Source organism: Polyodon spathula, chromosome 1, assembly GCF_017654505.1.
Source record: "Polyodon spathula isolate WHYD16114869_AA chromosome 1, ASM1765450v1, whole genome shotgun sequence".
Lineage (NCBI taxonomy): Eukaryota > Metazoa > Chordata > Actinopteri > Acipenseriformes > Polyodontidae > Polyodon > Polyodon spathula.
In genome coordinates, this window is record NC_054534.1 from 73295608 (window position 1) to 73317453 (window position 21846).

Sequence of the window (21846 nt, forward strand, 5' to 3'; positions counted from 1 at the left end):
TTTGGATTGACAGATGCTGGACCGACACAGTGAACACATCGAAAACTCAGTTGCATTTCTGTAAGGAGAATCCACCCACTAATCAACACATCATATCCAAGCGCCATAAAAACTCTGTGTGGCTTGCATTGTTTTGTTTCGCCTCCTCCTCCACTGCCACCACCTTGCAGCATGCTTTGTCTTTGGGGGGAGGTGGCCCTACGAGCCACTATCTATCCGTGTCACTAGCCTACATGATGTCATCCTGTTTTCGCTAGTTGGCCAACATTGCAGATAGCTGTCAGCACCCACGGTCAAGGTCTCCAGCCAAATTCATTATCATCATTAATTCACTTGTTCAATTGCAATTTAATTGGTTATTCTCTGAACTGGTTATTCACTTCCTGAAATGCGCACTGGGATAGGCTTATTAAGGCAAACATTATCAAGGACAACTATTAATGTTATAAAACAAGAAACAAACACCTTTGAATTGTAGTTTTACTTTTTTTTTTTTTAATTTAACCCAATGGAGCATTCATAAAACCTTCAAAAAGGCTACCAAACACTGTATAACTTAATAATGAATCCTTCATAACCACTATGAGACTACACCAAAGTGGTCACTGAATTTTAGTAATGAAGCAGAGATGCACATGTGATTTAAATTGCATCTAAGTCAATTGTGAGTCTGTAGTATAACTATGGTTGAGGGTATATTTGCATGATTTGGTTTGGATTTGTATGGTTGCTGCACACAAATGAGGGACTACTGTATTTGTGTTGTGATTAGTGGAAATGACCCCGTGTGGTATAAGCTGTGCTATGTAGCCTTTATGAAGGTGTTGTGAATGCTACACAATATCCAATTTAAGTAAAACAATTCTGGCATCTGTTCCTCATTTCTAACATTTTCTTTGTCAGAAAAAAAGTCTTATAAATATTAGGCCTTATAAATGTGTCCTTTATGTTTTATACTGTAACTTTTTACAATGTGTAGTGGTGTAGGTGTAGAGTCCAATAGGGGTTATTGTTACCCACATTTTTTTTTATATATCTGCATTAACTATAACAGTGCTTGTGTGTGACATAACATATTGCTGCTGCATAATCTGAAAGAGCATGGCACAGTAGTTAGAATGACGTGAGTTTGGCTTTAAGGGGGTTTCTGCTGAAATTACTTTTGTAAAAAAAAAAAATCATATTCATTAATAATGAAAATGGTAAAAGAGTAAATATTGTTATACATATGTATGGTGGTTGTTGTTTTATGATACTTTTCACAGGTTATTATATTATTATTATATTCACAACTGTTATTGTTTCTTGTAATAAATATTTAAAAACAATTATCAGGCGATTTTTCTGAAACTGTCTGTAAGAGATCAAGTTTATACTACAATAACTGCATTCAAGCAGCACAGTGCCAAAAAGGCTAGTAGATCATTGTCCACGAGTGTAGAAATGTGGTGACAGTTGAAATGCAGAACTGGGATGAGTCATACAGCACTAATTACACAATAAACAGTTCCTGGGCAATCATATGATGAACAATAAATTAATTTAGATAACTTTCCAAACAGAGTAACATCTGATATGATTACTGGAGTAGGGAAACACCAGAGCCATAGAGCCATTTTGCACTATTTTCACTCATTCTAACAGCTTTTGTGACAATTCTGGTGCTTGCTGGAATGTTGTTTTTTAATCAGATAATCAGTTTAATAATTATCACAACAACCAGGCAGAGGGATCTTATACCCCATCCACTGGAAATACATTACTCATCAGTGCATGTGCTTCTCTTTATGAAAGACCACACATGATGGAAAACATGGATTCGATTCATCTGCATATCCTACAGATTTGGGCACATGACCTTGATAGGTCAGTTTCTTACTCATCTGTCATCCCAAAGTAATTATTTCCACTCACTCTAAGAAAAGGGCTTTTCCTTTATCTCCTATACAATGTTTTAGTTATATATTTTGTATACATTATTTGTGCTGATAGAAAAAACTATTACTAAATTGAATGCTTATAAAAGTTTCTGACAAAGGGTCTGTGAGGCGAGAGTGTATTAAATGGAATGTCCAGACAGTAATTTATGTGTACAGAAATAAAATAATTTATTTTTATTATCTATACACAACAAAATAATTAAATAACAAAAGATTACATAACCATACATAAACAAAAAAAAGACAAAAGAAATGTTAGTGTTTTCAAAAAAATCCCGCTGCACCAAACTAGTCTCTCCCTCCACTCGTTACTCCACCTATTTTACTTTCGGACCAACCCCGAACACAGTAGTACGTTCCCTTTAGTAGGTAATGTCCCGCCTCTGTAGTCAGTGGAACACCAATCCCCAACTGACAAGTGTCCTTATCCTTCATTGACTCCAGTGGCTGGAATTTACATACGCATACTTCCTCCCCTCACCAAGGTGCCGCCCCTCAAAAAGATGACTTTTGCCATGGTCACGAGATCTTGGTAAGGGAAGTCCCGAGTTGGTTTGATGCCATCTACTGTCGGGAGGCTGAATCACAGACCGAAATCCCTTTGACTCATCACAGGGTCAATAAGGATTTTTTTTTTTACTAAAAGCATAATGACATTTCTGGAAAAACTGATATCAATCAGCATATATATGAAGAGTACCTCCCACCGCCCGGAAGAGACTGTAACGCGCTATAAGAGAGAGAGTACATTGTGCCACTAGCCCCAGAGAGAGAGCCTTGTGCCACCAGAGGACCAGAAAGAGAGCCCAACATCACCGCCCTAGAGATAGTGCCCAACGCCATGGCTGCAGCACCCAGCCCTCGCCAAATACAGCAGAGTTCTACGATTGCTGTTGGGGCTGTGCTAACTAGCCTCTGCCCCTCTTTGTGGAGGGGGGCAGCGGTCCCAGGAAGCCCGGACCCAGGAGGGACTGCCAACCCCATCTGGCACAGTGATTTGGGATGGGTGGCTGCCCTGGAGCCCTGTGATGCGGCCCAGCCCTGAAGTGGTTGTCACATGCATCGCCCTCAAACGTGCCACCAGTACCCATCCATTGCTGTCCTCTGCCCTGGCAAACACACAGGCTGCCACACCGTACAAGTGCTTCCCGGGCCAAGAAGCATTTGAGTGGGGGGCAGTGTGCAGCTCGGGTCGTGTTGTGGTTTTCATGTAGCTGTGTGTCCTGGAGCTGTCTAGCTGAGCTAAACCATTTAATAAGAGCATTCATTTGCCTGCTGTTCCAAACGCTTCAATAAAAATAGCAGTTTTCACTGCTTTAAACTGCATCCTGTGCCGACTTCATTTCTTCCTGCTGCGGACCAGATATGCCGCCACTACACTATATAGCAGAATGTTAAGTATCTGGAATGTGAATTGAAGGCATTGCTTGCTAGATTACTATTTCTAGTAATCTGATAATGGTGTTAAATGACAGTGAGTACTGGGTGCATTTAATAGATCTCATGAGTCTTGATTTCAATACACTCTGATGAAGACAACATGTCGAAACACGTCGGCGTACCTGTTTTTATCGTGTTTTAATGAATAATTTACACACTTTTGGGATGTAGATTTTTATTTAGCAGGAGCTGCTGTCTTTTCTCTTTGGCAGGGGCAACATCTAGGAAGTATTTTCTATTTAATGTTTCCTGGGATGAGGCACCTCGTGTCTGATTAAATAGACTGAAACATCTCTGTAGGTACGTGTCACAGATATCTATATATATATATATAATATATATATATATTATATATTCTAATTATATGTATATATATATATATATATGCAATACACAGTGGCTCTCAAAAGTATTCACCCCCCTTGGACTTTTACACATTTTATTGTGTTACAACATGGAATCAAAATGGATTTAATTAGGAGTTTTTGCAAATGATCAACACAAAAAAGTCCATAATGTCACAGTGAAAAATAAAATGTACAAATTGTTCTAAAAAAAAAAACAGTTACAGACATAAAAAAAAAAAAAACGCTAGACTGAGTCATGGCCACCACGTCAGGTACTGCGGTTCGGACACTGAGAATGTGCACATGACGCATGGCTCTGGTCTCGCCATGTTGTAAATGCCGTATCGATGTCATAAATTCAAAGCAGGGTAATAATGCAAAAGAGTCGTAAGTGCCGTGCGTCGTAAGTCAAAGCGTCGTACGTCGAGGATTGCCTGTATTCAACCCCTTGAGTCAATATTTGATAGAGGCACCTTTGACAGCAATTACAGCCATGAGTCTATTTTGATAAGTCTCTACGAGCTTTTCACATCTGGACACTGCCATTCAGCTCCATCAAGTTGGATGGGAACAATTTTCAACTCTTTCCACATATTCTCAATTGGATTGAGGGCTTTGACTAGGTCACTCCAGGTCATTGAACTTTTTGTTTTTAAGCCACTCCAGTGTGGCTTTGGCTGTATGTCTGGGGTCATTGTCCTGCTGGAAGATGAATCTTCTCCCAAGTCCCAAGTCTCTTGCAGATTTCAATAGGTTTTTATCCAGGATTTCTCTGTACGTTGCTGCATCCATTTTGCCCTCTATCTTCACAAGCTTTCCAAGCCCTGACGCAGAGAAGCATCCCCATAGCATGATGCTGCCACCACCATGCTTCACGATAGGGATGTTGTTCTCAGGACGATGTGCGGTGTTAGGCTTGCGCCACATAGGGCTCAGCGTTGAGGCCAAAAGCTCTATTTTGGTCTCATCAGACCATAGAATCTTCTTCCACTTGGTCTCAGAGTCTCCCACATGCCTTCTGGCAAACTCTAGCTGAGATTTGATTTGAGTTTTTTTTCAACAATGGCTTTCTTTTTTCCACTCTCCCATAAAAGCCAGTTTTGTGAAGTACCCAGGCTATTGTTGCTGTATGCAGTGTGCCTTGGAAATGTTCTTATATCCAAAATCTGATTGGTGCTTCTGAAGAACCTTATTCCGATTTGCTTTGAATGTTCCTTTGTCTTCATGATGTAGTTTTTGTTAGGAATGTACAAACCAACTGTGGGACCTCCCAGAAACAGGTGTATTTAACCTGAAATCATGTGAAACACCTTAATTGCACACAGGTGGACTCCATTCAACTAATTATGTGACTTCTAAAGACAATTGGTTGCACCAGAGCTTATTTAGGTGTGTCATAGCAAAGGGGGTGAATACTTATGCAATCAATTATTTTCTGTTTTAGATTTGTAATTAATTTAGAACAATTTGTATATTTTATTTTTCACTTCGACATTATGGACTTTTTTGTGTTGATCAGAGGCAGAAACTCCTAATTAAATCCATTTTGATTCCATGTTGTAACACAATAAAATGTGGAAAAGTCCAAAGGGGGTGAATACTTGAATACTTCGGCAACTACTTTATATATATATATATATATATATTATATATATATATATATATATATATATATATATATATATATACTGATGCACAAAAGAAACACAATACTCAGGTCTAATGGATTTAATCAAATATTTTAATCATAGATATCAAACAAAATCACAGAAAATGTGAACAAAAATACAGATCAAAGATTCATGCTAAGTTTTCAGTATGACATGTGACACACTGTCAAAATGAAAACAAAGTTAGTATGGGGTATAACCTCCCTGAGCATTAACACAATCCTGACAGCATTGATGCATAGACCTATTCAGCCATTGGATACTGCTGTGGGATGTTCTGCCACTCTTCGTGTGCAGCCCCCTGGTGAAGATTGGCTGGACGCGGTTGCCCCACTGGTTGGCTTGAACAGTGCCAACAGTCAGCATAATGTTCTTCTGCCGGTGTGGTGACCCTTTGCCTTCCAGGACATGTTATCCACACAAAACAGACAGGTGGGAAATCGGGTAATCAGAACAGTCCAGGTCAAAATACACAGTTATCAGTAACTCAGTCTCGCACACATTTCTCTCTCTCTCTCTCTCTCTCTCTCTCTCTCTCTCTCTCTCTCTCTCTCTCTCTCTCTCTCTCTCTCTCTCTCTCTCTCTCTTTACTTCTTGCAGCACAATGCTGTCTCTTACTCCTCCACTATCTGAATGGGGCTGTCCCTTTTTGTATCATACAAACACCCCATCGTTGTGACATAATTTCCTTTCATTGGGCTGTCTGGGAAATGCAGCCTCCCCAGGTCGGCCATCTTGTTTCCAGTAATGTGAGGCCATAGTTTGTCAACAAACTTGCCTTGATGTACCTTCCATTAATGACCCTACCCCTTGTTCTGTTACTATATATATAATATATATATATATATATATATATATATATATATATATATATATATATATATATATATATATATGGCAGGATTTGAGCCCTAACTGGTCATACTTCCACAAGTTAAGATAGAAGAAATGGTTGGGACAACCTTGGCAAGCTTTGTGGGGGTGATGGTTGGGGTCCCACTATAGAATCTGATGGGATTGAACTGCCTTTCATTTATATATATATATATAACAGTATTACAATAGGTCAAATGAACACGGAACAGGATGCATTGTATAGATGACGTTTACATTTAACAAAAACAATGTCATTTTGATTCTTGCACCCTTGCATATATTGACGTTATCCTTCTGGCACTCTCTGTTGCAGCAAACCACAACTCAGCTGCCATTGTTTTATTTGAAGCAACAACTCTCGCTAGAGATCTCGCTAAGATGACGTAAATAATATTTAAATGAGTATATTGAGGCTCTCTTTGCGAACTGTCATAACAAAAACGCTAATTGCGGTATGTTTGAGCTGCGACTGGCCCATCTTTGTACATCTACCCCTTAGATTTAATTTTGCTGTTGGGTCGTTTATGGGAATTTGTACATACTGCTACAATACAGTGGCTTGCGAAAGTATTGACCCCCCCCTTGGCATTTTTCTTATTTTGTTGCCTTACAACCTGGAATTAAAATTGTTTTTTTGGGGGGTTTTATCATTTGATTTACATAACATGCCTACCACTTTGAAGATGCAAAATATTTTTTTATTGTGAAACAAACAACAAATAAGACAAAAAAACAGAAAACTTGAGCGTGCATAAGTATTCACCCCCCCAAAGGCAATACTTTGTAGAGCCACATTTTGCAGCAATTACAGCTACAAGTCTCTTGGGGTATGTATCTATAAGCTTGGCACATCTAGCCACTGGGATTTTTGCCCATTCTTCAAGGCAAAACTGCTCCAGCTCCTTCAAGTTGGATGGGTTCTGCTGGTGTACAGCAATCTTTAAGACATACCACAGATTCTCAATTGGATTGAGGTCTGGGCTTTGACTAGGCCATTCCAAGACATTTAAATGTTTCCCCTTAAACCACTCGAGCGTTGCTTTAGCAGTATGCTTAGGGTCATTGTCCTGCTGGAAGGTGAACCTCCGTCCCAGTCTCAAATCTCTGGAAGACTGAAACACGTTTCCCTCAAGAATTTCCCTGTATTTAGCGCCATCCATCATTCCTTTAATTCTGACCAGTTTCCCAGTCCCTGCCGATGAAAAACATCCTGAAAGCATGATGCTGCCACCACCATGCTTCACTGTGGGGATGGTGTTCTCGGGGTGATGAGAGGTGTTGGGTTTGCGCCAGACATAGCGTTTTCCTTGATGGCCAAAAAGCTCAATTTTAGTCTCATCTGACCAGAGTACCTTCTTCCATATGTTTGGGGAGTCTCCCACATGCCTTTTGGCGAACACCAAATGTGTTTGCTTCTTTAAGCAATGGCTTTTTTCTGGCCACTCTTCCATAAAGCCCAGCTCTGTGGAGTGTACGGCTTAAAGTGGTCCTATGGACAGATACTCCAATCTCCGCTGTGGAGCTTTGCAGCTCCTTCAGGGTTATCGTTGGTCTCTTTGTTGCCTCTCTGATTAATGCCCTCCTTGCCTGGTCCATGAGTTTTGGTGGGCGGCCCTCTCTTGCCAGGTTTGTTGTGGTGCCATATTCTTTCAATTTTTTAATAATGGCTTTAATGGTGCTCCGTGGGATGTTCAAAGTTTCGGATATTTTTTTATAACCCAACCCTGATCTGTACTTCTCCTCAACTTTGTCCCTGATCTGTTTGGAGAGCTCCTTCATGGTGCCGCTTGCTTGGTGGTGCCCCTTGCTTAGTGGTGTTGCAGACTCTGGGGCCTTTCAGAACAGGTGTATATATATACTGAGCTCATGTCACAGATCATGTGACACTTAGATTGCACACAGGTGGAATTTATTTAACTAATTATGTGACTTCTGAAGGTAATTGGTTGCACCAGATCTTATTTAGAGGCTTAATAGCAAAGGGGGTGAATACATATGCACGCACCACTTTTCCGTTATTTATTTTTTAGAATTTTTTTAAACAAGTTATTTTTTTCATTTCACTTCACCAATTTGGACTATTTTGTGTATGTCCATTACATGAAATCCAAATAAAAATCCATTTTAATTCCAGGTTGTAAGGCAACAAAATAGGAAAAATGCCAAGGGGGGTCAATACTTTCGCAAGCCACTGTACATACTGGATTTAAAAGTCTGTACTGTATTACAGTTAAAATGTCATCTCTTTAGTTTTGTCAAGGGATACTTTCAGAAACATATTGTTCTGAATTAAAATACTTATTCTGTTGAAAATATAGTACTGTACCAACAAAACTAATACAGTACATCTAAATGGAAGCCTATTTATTTTAAAGCACGGTCATTGCAGCTATATATTTTTGATATTGCATTGTTTTTTGTACCAAAATGAAATAATCAGATATGGGAGGGTCCATAGTCTATACCCAGTACTGCGCAAATTCACAGTTTTATACAGTTGGATATGTGATACACGACTTGATATATATACTATATGACTATATATATAATATATATATATATAATATATATATATATATCTATAGGGTATATTATCCTTATATTTTTTCCCTACATTTTTTAAAAAAATATCCTTATACAACGAATGTAGAATGTATCGGAAGAGTTCACAGATATGCTCAGAAATGAAAGTGCAGAATGATATGCATTTCACCAAAAAACAAGACAAGCAGCCTTACTAATAAGCATGTGGAATCATGTGTTGCATTTATGGAGGAGTTGTGGCTCAGCAGTTGTTCCCCTTTCATTTCTAAGCCACACACAACTTTGACTCCTGTACTTAATCCCATGCACTACTTACAACAATACAATCACGGTAAATCTATAAATTATTTTTGGCCACGCTACAAGACTGTACAAAGGGTTTATTTAATTTAAATGGCCTCAATCTTTGCCTTAAATGATTTTGTTCTTGGTGATATGTCCACCTCTCACAGCAACCCCCACCCCCTACCCCCCCATGTACTGTAGCCTGCATGAGTTAAATCACACTTTCATCATGTCCATTAATGCATGATTGATTGTTTTTTTTTATGTGAATTTCCAAAACAATCCATAGGGGGTTTTAGACTCTTATAAGTGTGGCATATGACTTATCAGGAGGCCACAGTGTTAATATAAAGGAAGGATGAACATCCAAATCATGCACACTGAGGATCAAGAAGAACAACAGCAAAAAGTAGATTTGACAGAAACCCGGACATGAATCCTCGATGCCTTTTGGCTGTACTATTTGGCCTTTCCTTCCTTCTGACAGAAAGTAAGAAAATTCCATTTTAAAAAAATGTATGTATCTCAGACTTCAACCTCAATGGTTTCCATAGAAAAATACAGTAGTTTATCTAAAGCTGGGGTGTTTGTGGTTGACACACTATCTATTTTAAAGAAAAGGTGCACATACTTTTAGCAAAACTGGTGTACCAATTACTAAATGTCACAAACCTTCAATAGCAGTCACTTGATTGGTTCCTTCACTTGAACAGAAATAGTACCGTGACACAAGGAGACAGCAGCTCCAGTTATTATCTGAATTGGGGCATCTTGTAGCAAGGCAAAACACAATATGGGCAAACAGAAAAAAAAATGACATGATACTAGCAAGAAACCACATCCTTTAAACAAGGAGCGGTTGAATTATTATTATATTCTTTTTGATACATTAAATTGCTTATGTGCTTCATATCAACTTGTTTTGTTTTTACTTTGCTTTGAAAGCCCAGGCTCTTTCTATGGCAATACAAAGTCAGTTAAAGTAATTACCGATATACCTGTATGACCTTTAAGTATTTTAAAGGTGAACGTTCATCAATATTTAGAATACCTTTGGTTTGGTACAGGTTACTTCTATATTTATCTATAAGATGTAACATGTTTAAATTTATGTGCTCAAAGAGGTTGATTTGATCAACCTGCAGTCAATCCCATCAGGATTAGCCACACATAGATTGTTTCGAGCATTTTATTACAGCACTGAGCTGGGGGATGCAGGGGGTGCTGTAAAAAAAAAAAAAAAAAAAAAAAAAAAAAAAAAAAAAAAAAAAAAAAAAAAAAAAAAAAAAAAACAGTTGTGGGCTATCCCTACATGGTGTAGGGCGATCAAATCAACTTTTTATTATTTTTTTTCTCCCTGTTTTCATTAGACTGACTAATTTACATTAATTAATTTTCCTCTACTTAATATTTACCATAACACATGTACCATTTTCTTTCAGCTGGGGCAGTGATGGGGATTCCTTTGCACTGCCTTTGTATTAATTATGAACGCAGGATGGTCCCTTTAAAAATGATAAAGAAAATAGATCTCATCCCCAGAGGATCACACTGCAGGATTGTGCAGGTCATGTAAGTATTCCGTACAGTATTTATATTTTCAAGTAACAGGACTTTTATTTTTATTAAACTTACTGTATATTTGTTTTTTTTTGGTTCAAGATTAAATTTACAGTATCATTCATGGCTTCATGTGCAGTGCCTGCTGTAAACTTAACAACATCTGTGTCTTATATTGAAAAATACATTTAAAAGGGCTGATAAACAATCCATGTTATTATAAGTAATGAGCTTTAGTGTGCTGTTTTGAGTGGAGATATCTTTACCAGATCTGTACGCAGGTCTACAAAATGTATATGTATATTGTAGGTGAGAATTAAAACACATTAATCAATTATAGCTCAATATAAATATATTTTCTGATTATTTATATTGTGTATTTATGCTAAAATAAAAGCCTACATTTATAACCTTAATTTTTAGTGCCAACTTGAAATCTGGGGACCAGATTTGTTTGAATCCTCATGCATCCTGGGTGAAGAAATTCATTAAGAAACGGTATGTCTGCCTTTCCTCCTATATTTATTAATATGTTTTACAAAGCATGGATTGCATATTCCTAGCAACCATATCTTAAAGTATACTTATTGCCACACAATACTGTACAGCAAAGACCACACATTTTTCGGATTGCATGACACTATAAACGTTGCTTCTTATGTCAGATGGTGTTTATGAAGGGATTTTTTTTGTCTAGATATACAGATTGTTCTATAAAGTATACTTAATTGCCTCTATACTTTTTTATAGATACATTTTTTTTTTTAATAAAATATAAATCATGACTGAGTAGTCCTTTGGTTAGTTCAAAGAAGGCATGGTTTCCATGGAAAAATCAAAATAAATCTCATGGGTTTTGTTTATAATATACAGAAACGTAACGTATTATAGCAAGTTTTAAAGGGAATTCATTTGTCTGTTACAAAATTATAATTATAGCCTAAATGCAATATTTTTAGTAGTATTTCTTAGGGGTAAAAAAAGTCATAATAACAATGTTTTACACATTAATAATGTGTAAAGAATGTTATTATACAACATTGCATTAATGCATTGCCACTGAAAAAGCAGATAATGTGAATATACATAATTAATATGAATTTTTATTTTTTTAAATGTTATAAATGTAATCCAATTTAAACTAAATCTGTGCATTGCAAAGCATGTCTTCCACATGTTTTAACTTCCTTTCTATATTACAAATCCATGTATTTAAATGGTTTAGCACATTTGCAAATTCAGATCCACCATGAATTGTATAGAAGATACTAGCCCTGTGAGTGCCTGCGCTATCTGAGCTGCCCAGTGACGTTGGACCACTCATACCATCTGTGTCACTGCTGTCAATCACGCGTCTGCTTGCAAGTAGAAAAATGCCTTTTAAATGTATGTTGCGTATTCTTAGTGGAGTTTCCACACACACATTAATCATTTTATTTATATATGTGCATATCTAGGAAAAGTCTAGGCTTAAAGCAATCAGCAATCCGATTGCCAAACATGATGATAACAAAAGTGTAAAGGATGAACAAATATCTCTCTGTGCTTTGCAAAGGGCTTTGTTATTTATTTATTGCAAAGGGCTGCATTTTTTTAAATTTGTAGTAGTCTCAGCTTCAGACATGTTTCCATCCAGTGGTGAAATTCTCAACAAAAAAGTACAGGTGCTCATATGCACAGCCATGTGTAAATGTTTTAAAAATTGAGACAATTTGATTGCTAATGAATAAATACTTTTAAAATGTATAAATATTGGTACACGATACATTTATAAATACAAAATTAACTTAAAAAAATAACTCATCAATTATAACCAATTCACTATAAACAAAGAAGCCGAAAATACTGAAAGCTTTGTACCCTCTGCTTGTATCACTCAGTCATGCACTTTAATATAACACTTAAGATAAACCACAAATGACAAGCATTAAGCAATATTACACTATGCAGTAACTGCTGTAGAGAGGGAGTTTTGTTTCAAGATATCCTTAAAAAGGATGCTGTTATAAAAAATGGTTTAAAAAAACAACTGTGCTATGAAAAAATTATACAAAAAGTATAATACAATACAATGTGAAAGGGGCAGAGATTTGTGACTCATGATGACCCAAAATGAAATCTGATCAAAATGAAAGCTTGCCCAATCAACATGCAGTGATTACACTGACGTTAATGGTGGCCAATAGCAGCTGACAGAAAAAGAAACAGAAGCAGTATGAGGAAACAGAATGCAAGCAGCACAAACTGTGCTGAATGAAAGCGCATTTGAGAAATGCTGCGTTAGTGGACTGTGTGAGTGGATGGAATGCATCCGCATTTGATGAAAACCACATTAAACAAGTCCTGGGAACCCAGTACCGGAATCAAAATAAGTCCCGATACGTAGTACTGGTGAGTACCGGCAGAATTTCACCCCTGTTTCCATGCAAAAAAACCTTCGTTTTTGGTCAATTTGCGAAGCTTTTTAGCATGAAGACAATTTACCTGTTATACCATGTTCACACTTCCTATAGCATGAGAATGTGTGTGATATGTGCACCGAGATCATTTGAAGTTTCTAAAATGCATGGAAACTTCACAGATGTGTTAATTCAGCTCCATATTGGTTCCATTTATGGTTATTATATTGTCATATTATTATATTATAATTATATTGTCCCGAAAAAAAAAATACCAGTAGTAAAACACCATTAAATTCTGCTTTCCCTGTTAATAAACATGGTTTTAGACAATAACAGCTTTGACCCAAAACATGCTGCTCAGGTGAAATGATCCTGAAGTTTCCTGAGAGCAAGGCAAATTTCTTTAACCTTGTATGGGACCAGATGCTATACTTTAACACTTTTTTTCACATTTGAGACTCATGTAGCAAATGGAAGTAAGAACGGGTGTGATTCTTTAGAATCATTTGATTAGTTACAATCACTTTAAACAACTGCATATGTTATGTCACTACCACCATAACACAACAAGTCTGTGATGAATTATACTTTTTTTAGATCCAAAAATCTCCAACGACAATGAAAAGACAAAAGAAGCTGCAGCTTTCAAGAGAACATTCACGAACAACAAGTTGATGGTTGTTTATTTATAGACATGTGAACCATTTGTTTCAGTTATCTATATGCTAAGTTAAAACAGTACTATTATGTGACAGTAATGCAGACATATTAAGGGTAATAACTTATTTTTCTGAAGTCAAGTAAAATGATCTTTTCTGGTAGTTTTTTGTATCATTTTGCATTTTTATTTAGAACGGGGTTTCCCCCTCCGCCCCTGTGCACTTTATTTTGTCTTTGTTTATTATGATTTATTCTATATTTTTATATATGTGTGGTTGTTGATTTGAATGAATGTTGTGTTATTTAAAAATGCAATGTTTTCTTTGCTATTGTTTGGTTTGGATGTGGTCTGGCAGATGTGATGGTAGCAGTTCGTATCTGCCAGACATCTCTTGAGAATGTGGCAGTTGCAGTTTATTGAATTATTGTTTAAGTGTTTCTAATTATTTTGTTAAAATCACATGTTAAAAAAGCCTGCACCTCTCCATGTTCGAGGTGGGTGTTCAGAAATGGAGAACGGGAGAGGAGAGGAGAGGAGAGGAAAAAGGAAAGTAAACAGGAAAGTAAACAGTCCAGGAACAGTGAAGGCGTTTTGTCCAGCCTGACCTGGATGACATTTATTGTTTTTGTGTTTGTAATTTTGTTTTTGTTTACATCTTTTGTTCCGCTCTGTGAGCAGTATTTTATTTTTATTTTTTTTGTTTTAGTCTTAATAAACGACGCACAGCGCGTCTTTTTGCCTGCAGTACCTTACCTCTATGTTTTTGTTCCTGCTTCTGTCCTGACATCACCGCAAAACTAGCCTGTGACACACACACACACACACACACACACACACACACACACACACACATATATATAAAAAAAGCCATTTAGAATGTAATGTGGTGTAGTCAAAAGTTACATACGCCAATGAAAATTTATAATTTTTTGAAATTTCTCGAAAACAACATTTTAGGATAAGTCTTTTATAGTAAAAGTTTTTGTGGATGAGTAAAAAAGTTACAAGAAATAGATTTATTTCAGCATTTTTTTTTTTTTTTACAAAACTCCAAAAATGCTAACTCAAAAGTATTCACACCCTGAAAAGGAAAATGAAATTAATAGCTAGTTTAGGAACCTTTAGCAAAAATAATCTCTTTTAAACGATTAGGATATTTGTCAATGAGCTTTTGGCATGATTTTTTTGTTGTTTTTTACCATTCTTCAATGCAAAATTGTTCCAGTTAATTCAAATTCCGAGGACTTCTATTGTGCACAGCCTTCTTCAACTCATACCAAAGATTATCAAATCAGATTTAGATTGGGACTTTGACTAGGCCATTCGAGAACCTTGATTTTATTCTTCTAGTCATTCTGAAGTAGATTTTGATGTGTGCTTTGGATCGCTGTTGTATTGGAACATTCAGTTGTGCTTTAAACCAAGCTTTGTAGCAGAGGGTTTCAGGTGATTGGCCAATCCCTTTTGGTATGCTATGGAATCCATTTTACCATGTATTGATACTACATTCCCTGTGTCAATAGAGGAAAAACAGTCCCATAGAAGGATATTACCACCTCCATGCTTGACACCAGACTTTCTCCAAACGTGTCGACTATCAGCGTGACCAGATAGCTCGATTTTTGTTTCATCGTTCCACAAAACCTTTCACCAGAACTCATATCCATCATTCAAATGCTGTTTTGCAAACTTTAAGCCATTGTCCATGTGATGTTTTCCCAAGAGTCTACGACCATTGAGACCTTTACCATGCAATACTCAAAATATATTGAAAATTCTAACACCTTGCAGACAATACTATCATAGCATCAAAGGGTATGAATACATTAGCATTTTTGCAGTTTTGCAAAAAAAATGTGGTTCGAAAGACATACGTGCTAACATTGTTCTATGAACAGAGGGTCTTTAACAGTACTATATCGTACTGGGATACTGTTACCACATGGGTAACGCTGGAGAGCGTACTCAAAGAGTACAGCAGTCTAATCCAGACTAACACTAAGTGGTCTCTTCCACTGGTGTAATAGAGTCCAAGACCGAAGCTCCAAAGAGTGGAGCAAAGGAATCCAGCACATTCAGTCTCTATAACCTCAGGAAAGTGTGTGACGAGCCCAGCTATAAGCAGCACATATTTCAGACACTGGGACACCTCGAAAGAGGGCCCAGGACGTCAACATACCCCTGGTAGAATGCCCATTCAATTGCCCCAGAGGGGAAAGGCCAGCAGATTCATAAGCCAGAGCAATGGCGTCCACTATCCAATGGGACAGGCGCTGTTTAGACAATGCCTGACCCAGTGTCCTAGAACCATAACACACAAACAACTGTTCAGAGTGTCTGACACCCCTTGTACAGTCAATATAGCACCTCAATGCCCGCACCGGGCAGAGCATGTGCAACCGTTGGTCCTCCAGAGAAGAGAAGGGAGGAAGATGGAATGCCATCAACTCCACAGATTGGTTCACGTGGAACGGGGATATTATTTTTGGCAAAAATGCCGAGTTTGGTCACATGGAGACTCTAGACCCGTCTCCAGCGAAGCGAGTGTAAGAAGGGTGCACTGAAAGTGCATGCAGCTCACTCACCCATTTTGCTGAAGCAATAGCCAGCATAAATGTAGTCTTTAAGGACATGAGCTTCAGATCCACAGTGTGGAGTAGCTTAAATGGGGCTTTTGTAAGGGCTTCCAGCACCACATCAAGGAGCCACTAGTGGAGGCTAGATGTTCTGGGAGGACGCAGCCTCCTCGCACCCTTAAGAAATTGGGAAGCCAGGGAATGGTTTCCAGGCGATAACCCATCTATGCGGGTGTGACAAGCAGAATGGCTGCCAGGTACACCTTCAATGTGGAAGTGAACCTACCTTCATCCAATAGTCTCTGGAGAAACTGTAAGATAACTGCCATGGGGCAGGTAACTGGGAAATAACTGCCACTTATAGGCGTATTGCGACCAGGTAGAGGGAGCTCTCGCGCTCTGAGTAGTGGCAATAACTGCCGATGACAGCCCTAGAGCTGACAGGCATTCCCGTTCAGGGGCCAGACCCATAGCTGCATCAGCTGGGGGTTCAGGTGCCACAGATGGCCCTGGGCCTGAGAGAGGAGATCAGCCCGCAGGGGGATCTACCTCGGCTGGCCATGCAGGAGTTGCACCAGGGTCGAAAACCAGGTCCTTCGGGGCCACTGAGGAGCTACCAGAAGCACTGTAGCTTTCTCTACCCTGACCTTCTCTTGGAAGGCAGGGAGCAGTGGTTTCGGTGGGAAGTCATATAGGAGACAAGCGGGCCACTCGTGGGTCAGGGCATCGACTCCTAAGGGACTGTCGAGGTCTCTCATCAAGACCCAAAGAGGGCAGTGCGTAGACTCCCGCGAGGCGAAGAGATCTACATCTGCTCTGCCGAACCACTCCCAGATGCGTTCCACCACCCTGGGGTGGAGACGCTATTCCGAAGCCAGGGGACCTCCTCTGAAGAGAAGATCCGCGGCATGGTTGAGTCGGCCCAGTAAGTGGACAGCTCGAAGAGAAGCCAGCCAGGGCTGCGACCACAGTAACAGCCGAACCGCCATGCGGTGAAGGCTCAGAGATCTCAGGCCGCCCTGGCAGTTGATATATGCCAGACCATGGTGTTGTCTGACCGCACCAGCACGTGTTTGTTCCTGACCACCAGAAGAAAGTGCTGCAGGGTGAGATCCAGGACATTGAAGTGGACTGAGGCCCAAGGCCCCGTCCACACTCCCCGATTCCCCACACCGTTCCAGACTGTGCCCCAGCCGTGGTTGGAAGCGTCTGTGGTGATTACTTCCCTCAGGAAGATGGGACCCATGGTTAACCCCTGATGAAGGTTGGAGGGGAGCCTCCACCAGCGCCGGGTTTTACAGCAGGACTGGGATATCACCAGCCTGCGATGTCTGTCTCGTTGCGGGTGAAGCACAAACGAGTTGAATCAGGCCTGGAAAGGCCTTTGGTGGAGAAGGCCCAAAGGAAGGGCCTGCGAGGTAGCAGCCATCAACCCCAGCATGCGCTGACACAGCACCATGCTTACTGTCTTTCTCAACCTAAATAGGGAGAGGCAAGACTCTATTGCGGTAACTCTTTGAGTTGTTAATGTGGCCTTCATAGACACCGAGTCTAGGTGGAGGCCCAGAAAATCCGATTGCTGGCTTGGAGTGAGGCGACACTTTTGCAGGTTCATCCTGAGACCGGCCCGCTGGAGGTGGTCTGTGACCAACGCCGTATGTGCCAGGGCTTGCTCCTGTGACTGAGCGCGGACGAGCCTGTCATCTAGATAATTCATCAGTCGAACACCCTGAACCCGCAGGGGGGCCAGAATGGCATCCATGCACTTTGAAAAGGTGCGAGGAGCAAGGGACAGGCTGAAGGGGAGTGCGCAGTACTCGTAGAACCTGCCCTGAAATGCGAAGCAAAGATATTTCCAGTGCCCGGGCCTGATGGGTATGTGAAAGAACGGATCTTTCAGATCCACGGTGTTAAACCAATCGCCCGGCCTGCAAGAGGAGGGATCTACTTCGCGAATGGCATGCTTCAAGAGAAGCGTTAGGATTTCTGTGTTGAGAGCCACATGTTAGAGCAGTTCCTTCACTGCAGTTACAGTTGAAGTTTTTGGGGGGTGGTTTTAACTGGAACTGAAAGCTATAACCAGCCCGCATAGTCTTGAGCAACCAACTGTCATTGGTGCTGGTTTGCCAGTATACTAACTGGGAGACAGGGGTTCAAGGTTGCTGCGGCCCTTCAGGGATTCTGAGCCTTAGGCCTCGGGACTCATGGGTCCTGCACAACCTTGTCGTCACCAGACGCCTGCAGAGAGAGGATGTCCTCTTCATAGTCTGAGATGGCCTCAGGCTCAAGCTCAGGCACAGGCTCAGGCTCAGGCTGAACAGTCAGAACAGGCTGCCGGGGAACCGGCGCAGCTGTGGTGCCGGGGGCTGACAACATACTCATCATGAGTGACTGTTGTCCCATTACCACCTCCATAAAACAACCAATCTGGTCCGTGAGGGCCAAGATCCCGCTAGGCTGTTTGTCCCTAGGGGAGCTGGGGTGCGCACGCTTCCGTGCGGGAGGTGAAAGCTCCTTAGGATGGGAGCGCCAAAGCTGCCCCACGCTCCTGGTAGGTGATTGAGAGCGTCGCCCGAGAGCCGGGGAGGGTGACTTGGATAGTTGCAGGCAGGCTGGAGATGATGCTGTACCACCTGAAGCGGGAACAGACTCACAATGTGATCCCCTGCTAAAGGAAATCCAAGCCCCACTGCCCTGTTGGCTCTAGCATCTAGGACCCACCTCTGGATTTCCCGCAGATAGCGCAGAATGCTGTGTTGGACAGAGCCAAAGCAGCGTGTTCTGGACCCAGGCATGAAACACGGAAATGCGGGTCCTCTGGGGGTACGGATGTGCCTTATATGCATGGGGTGCATGGGGCATGGTGCACTGGTGTGCACGGTAGTGCACGGGCATGGGTGTGCACAGGCATGGTGCACGGGTGTGCGCGGTGCACGGGCATGAGTGTGCATGGGGTGGACGGATGTGTACTGTATGCACGGGGTGCATGGGCACGGGTGTGCATGGGGTGCATGGCACGGATGGGCCTTATATGCACGGGGTGCATGGGCACAGATGTGCACGGGCACAGGTTTGCGTGGAGCACAGGTGTGCACGGGGTGCACGGCACGGATGTGCCTTATATGCACAGTGGGAATGGTGCACAGATGTACACGGGCATGGGTGTGCATGGGCACGGTGCATGGGTGTGCACAGGAGTGCACGGGGCACGGGTGTGCTCGGTGTATGGGAGTGCAAGGGGCATGGGAGTGCATGGGGCACGGGTGTGCTGCGAGGGTGTGGTGAGACACGCTTGGGGAATAATCCGTCAGAAAACCTGATTAAAATTTAGATCGGGAGATCTAAGCCAACACACAGGGAAAAAACTCTGTGCGCAGCTAGTGTCTGGAGCAGGCTATGATCTAATAAAGACTGCTGCTGAGTGTCTAGCAGGCTATGGTCTAAAAAGATCATTGCTGTAGTGTTCCGTCTGGCCCACGGCAAACACACACAAACCTTGTGTTTCCCTCTGAAAGAAAGAAAAACAAATGTTAGTACAAGTAATAAAATATACAGGTAATAACACTAAGCTCTCAAAGTAATAAATAATAATGTAAGCAAGACAGACTCAAAGAGTCAGCAAGCTGAAAAGAGCGAGAACGCTCAAATAAGTGACTCAGCCGAGAAGGGGCAGTGCCAGCCAGCACGTCGAAAATGAGAGCTAAAGGTGGGTGCAAAATTCAACCGAGCCCGCTGAATTGCGGTCCGCACTCAATGAATGTAACTAAGTTTTTAGCTTCCCATGTGCAATTAAGGCAACGGAGGGTACAAACACTGAATTTTATTTTTTATTTTTTTAATAATCAGTGTTGTAGAACAACAAATAGTTTACGCTCAATCCTGATCAGCAGCTGAAAGCAAAAGAGGCTGGGCTTCCTACGCTCTGCATAGTCATTCAGCACCCGAGGGGTGGGGCACACACGTCAGAGCTACGGAGGCCTAATGGCAACTTTTATATTAAGCTCAGCATAATCCTATCACAGCGAGTGTTTCAAGCTCAGAACAAAACAAACAATTATAAGTCCCCAGTGCACAAAACAGTGCTCTCCAAAAAGTCAGGTGTGTGGTGCGTGCTGTTGTGCAGTGAGGGAAGTGCTCGGTGAGGTGTGGACTGGCTCTGTGGCTGCAGCCCCTCGTTCTCTCTCCTCCTCTGCAAAAGACAAAACAAACATGTAACAAATATAACAAACTGCAGCTCTGGCCATCAGTTTTACGTTTTCAGCACAAGGCATCGTACTGACGTAGCTGCTTCCCCTTTGTACCCATACACTCCTCCCTGCAAACAACCTATCGCCATGGTTTCTCCAATAGAGGGCCATCCCACAGCTGCTTGCAATGGAGTTGTTCCGGGTACTTGCAACTACGCGCCCCTCCTAATATGGTCACCTTACGGTTTTCCCCTGTCATCAAGGCAGTCCATCTAGGAGGCAGCATACCACCGTCCTTACCCGGCTCCCTTTCTCGTTGGGAGGGAGATTTACAACATCGACTCTTTCTCTCTCTATCACAGGTATAAAACATTTTTAAAGGCCCTGAATATCCCTTGGAGCACAGTCAAGACAATAATTAAGAAGTGGAAGGTGTATGGCACCACCAAGACCCAGCCTAGATCAGGCAGTCCCTCCAAACTGGATGACCGAACAAGAAGGAGACTGATCAGAGAGGCTACCAAGTGGCCAATGGCAACTTTGCAAGAGCTACAAGCTTTTATGGCCAAGACTGGTCAAAGTGTGCATGTGACAACAATATTCCAAGCACTCCACAAATCTGGCCTGTATGGTAGGGTGGCAAGAAGGAAGCTATTACTCAAGAATGCCCACCTTGAATCCCGTTTGAAATATGCAAACAAGCACATAGGAGATTCTGTAGCCATGTGGCAAAAAGTTTTGTGGTCTGACAAAACTAAAATTGAACTTTTTGGCCTGAATGCAAAGTGTTATGTTTGGCGCAAAACCCAACACAGCATCAACAACCCACAGCACAACCCAAAGAACACCATCCCTACTGTGAAGCATGGTGGTAGCAGCATCAAAGAAAAAGAAAGCTAAAACAGGGACGGAAGCTCACCTTTTAGCGTGACAACAGCCTAAAGCACACAGCCAAAGCTACACAGGAGTGGCTAAGAAAATAAAAAGGAAATGTCCTTGAGTGGCCCAGTCAGAGCCCCAACCTAAATCCAATCAAAAATGTGTGGCATGACTTGAAGATTGCTGTCCATCAACGCTCCCCAAGGAACTTGACAGAGCTTGAACAGTTTTGTAAAGAAGAATGGTCAAATATTGCCAAATCTAGGTGTGCAATGTTGGTAGAGACCTATCCCAACAGGCTCACAGCTGTAATTACTGCCAAAGGTGCTTCCACCAAGTATTGTCTCAAGAGACTTATCCAATTACAATCTTTCAGTTTTGTATTTTTAATGTGAAAAAAGTGAACTATATATATATATTAGGGGTGCACCGGTAAAGATTTTATTGGTCGATACCGATGGTTATCTATCCATATCCAC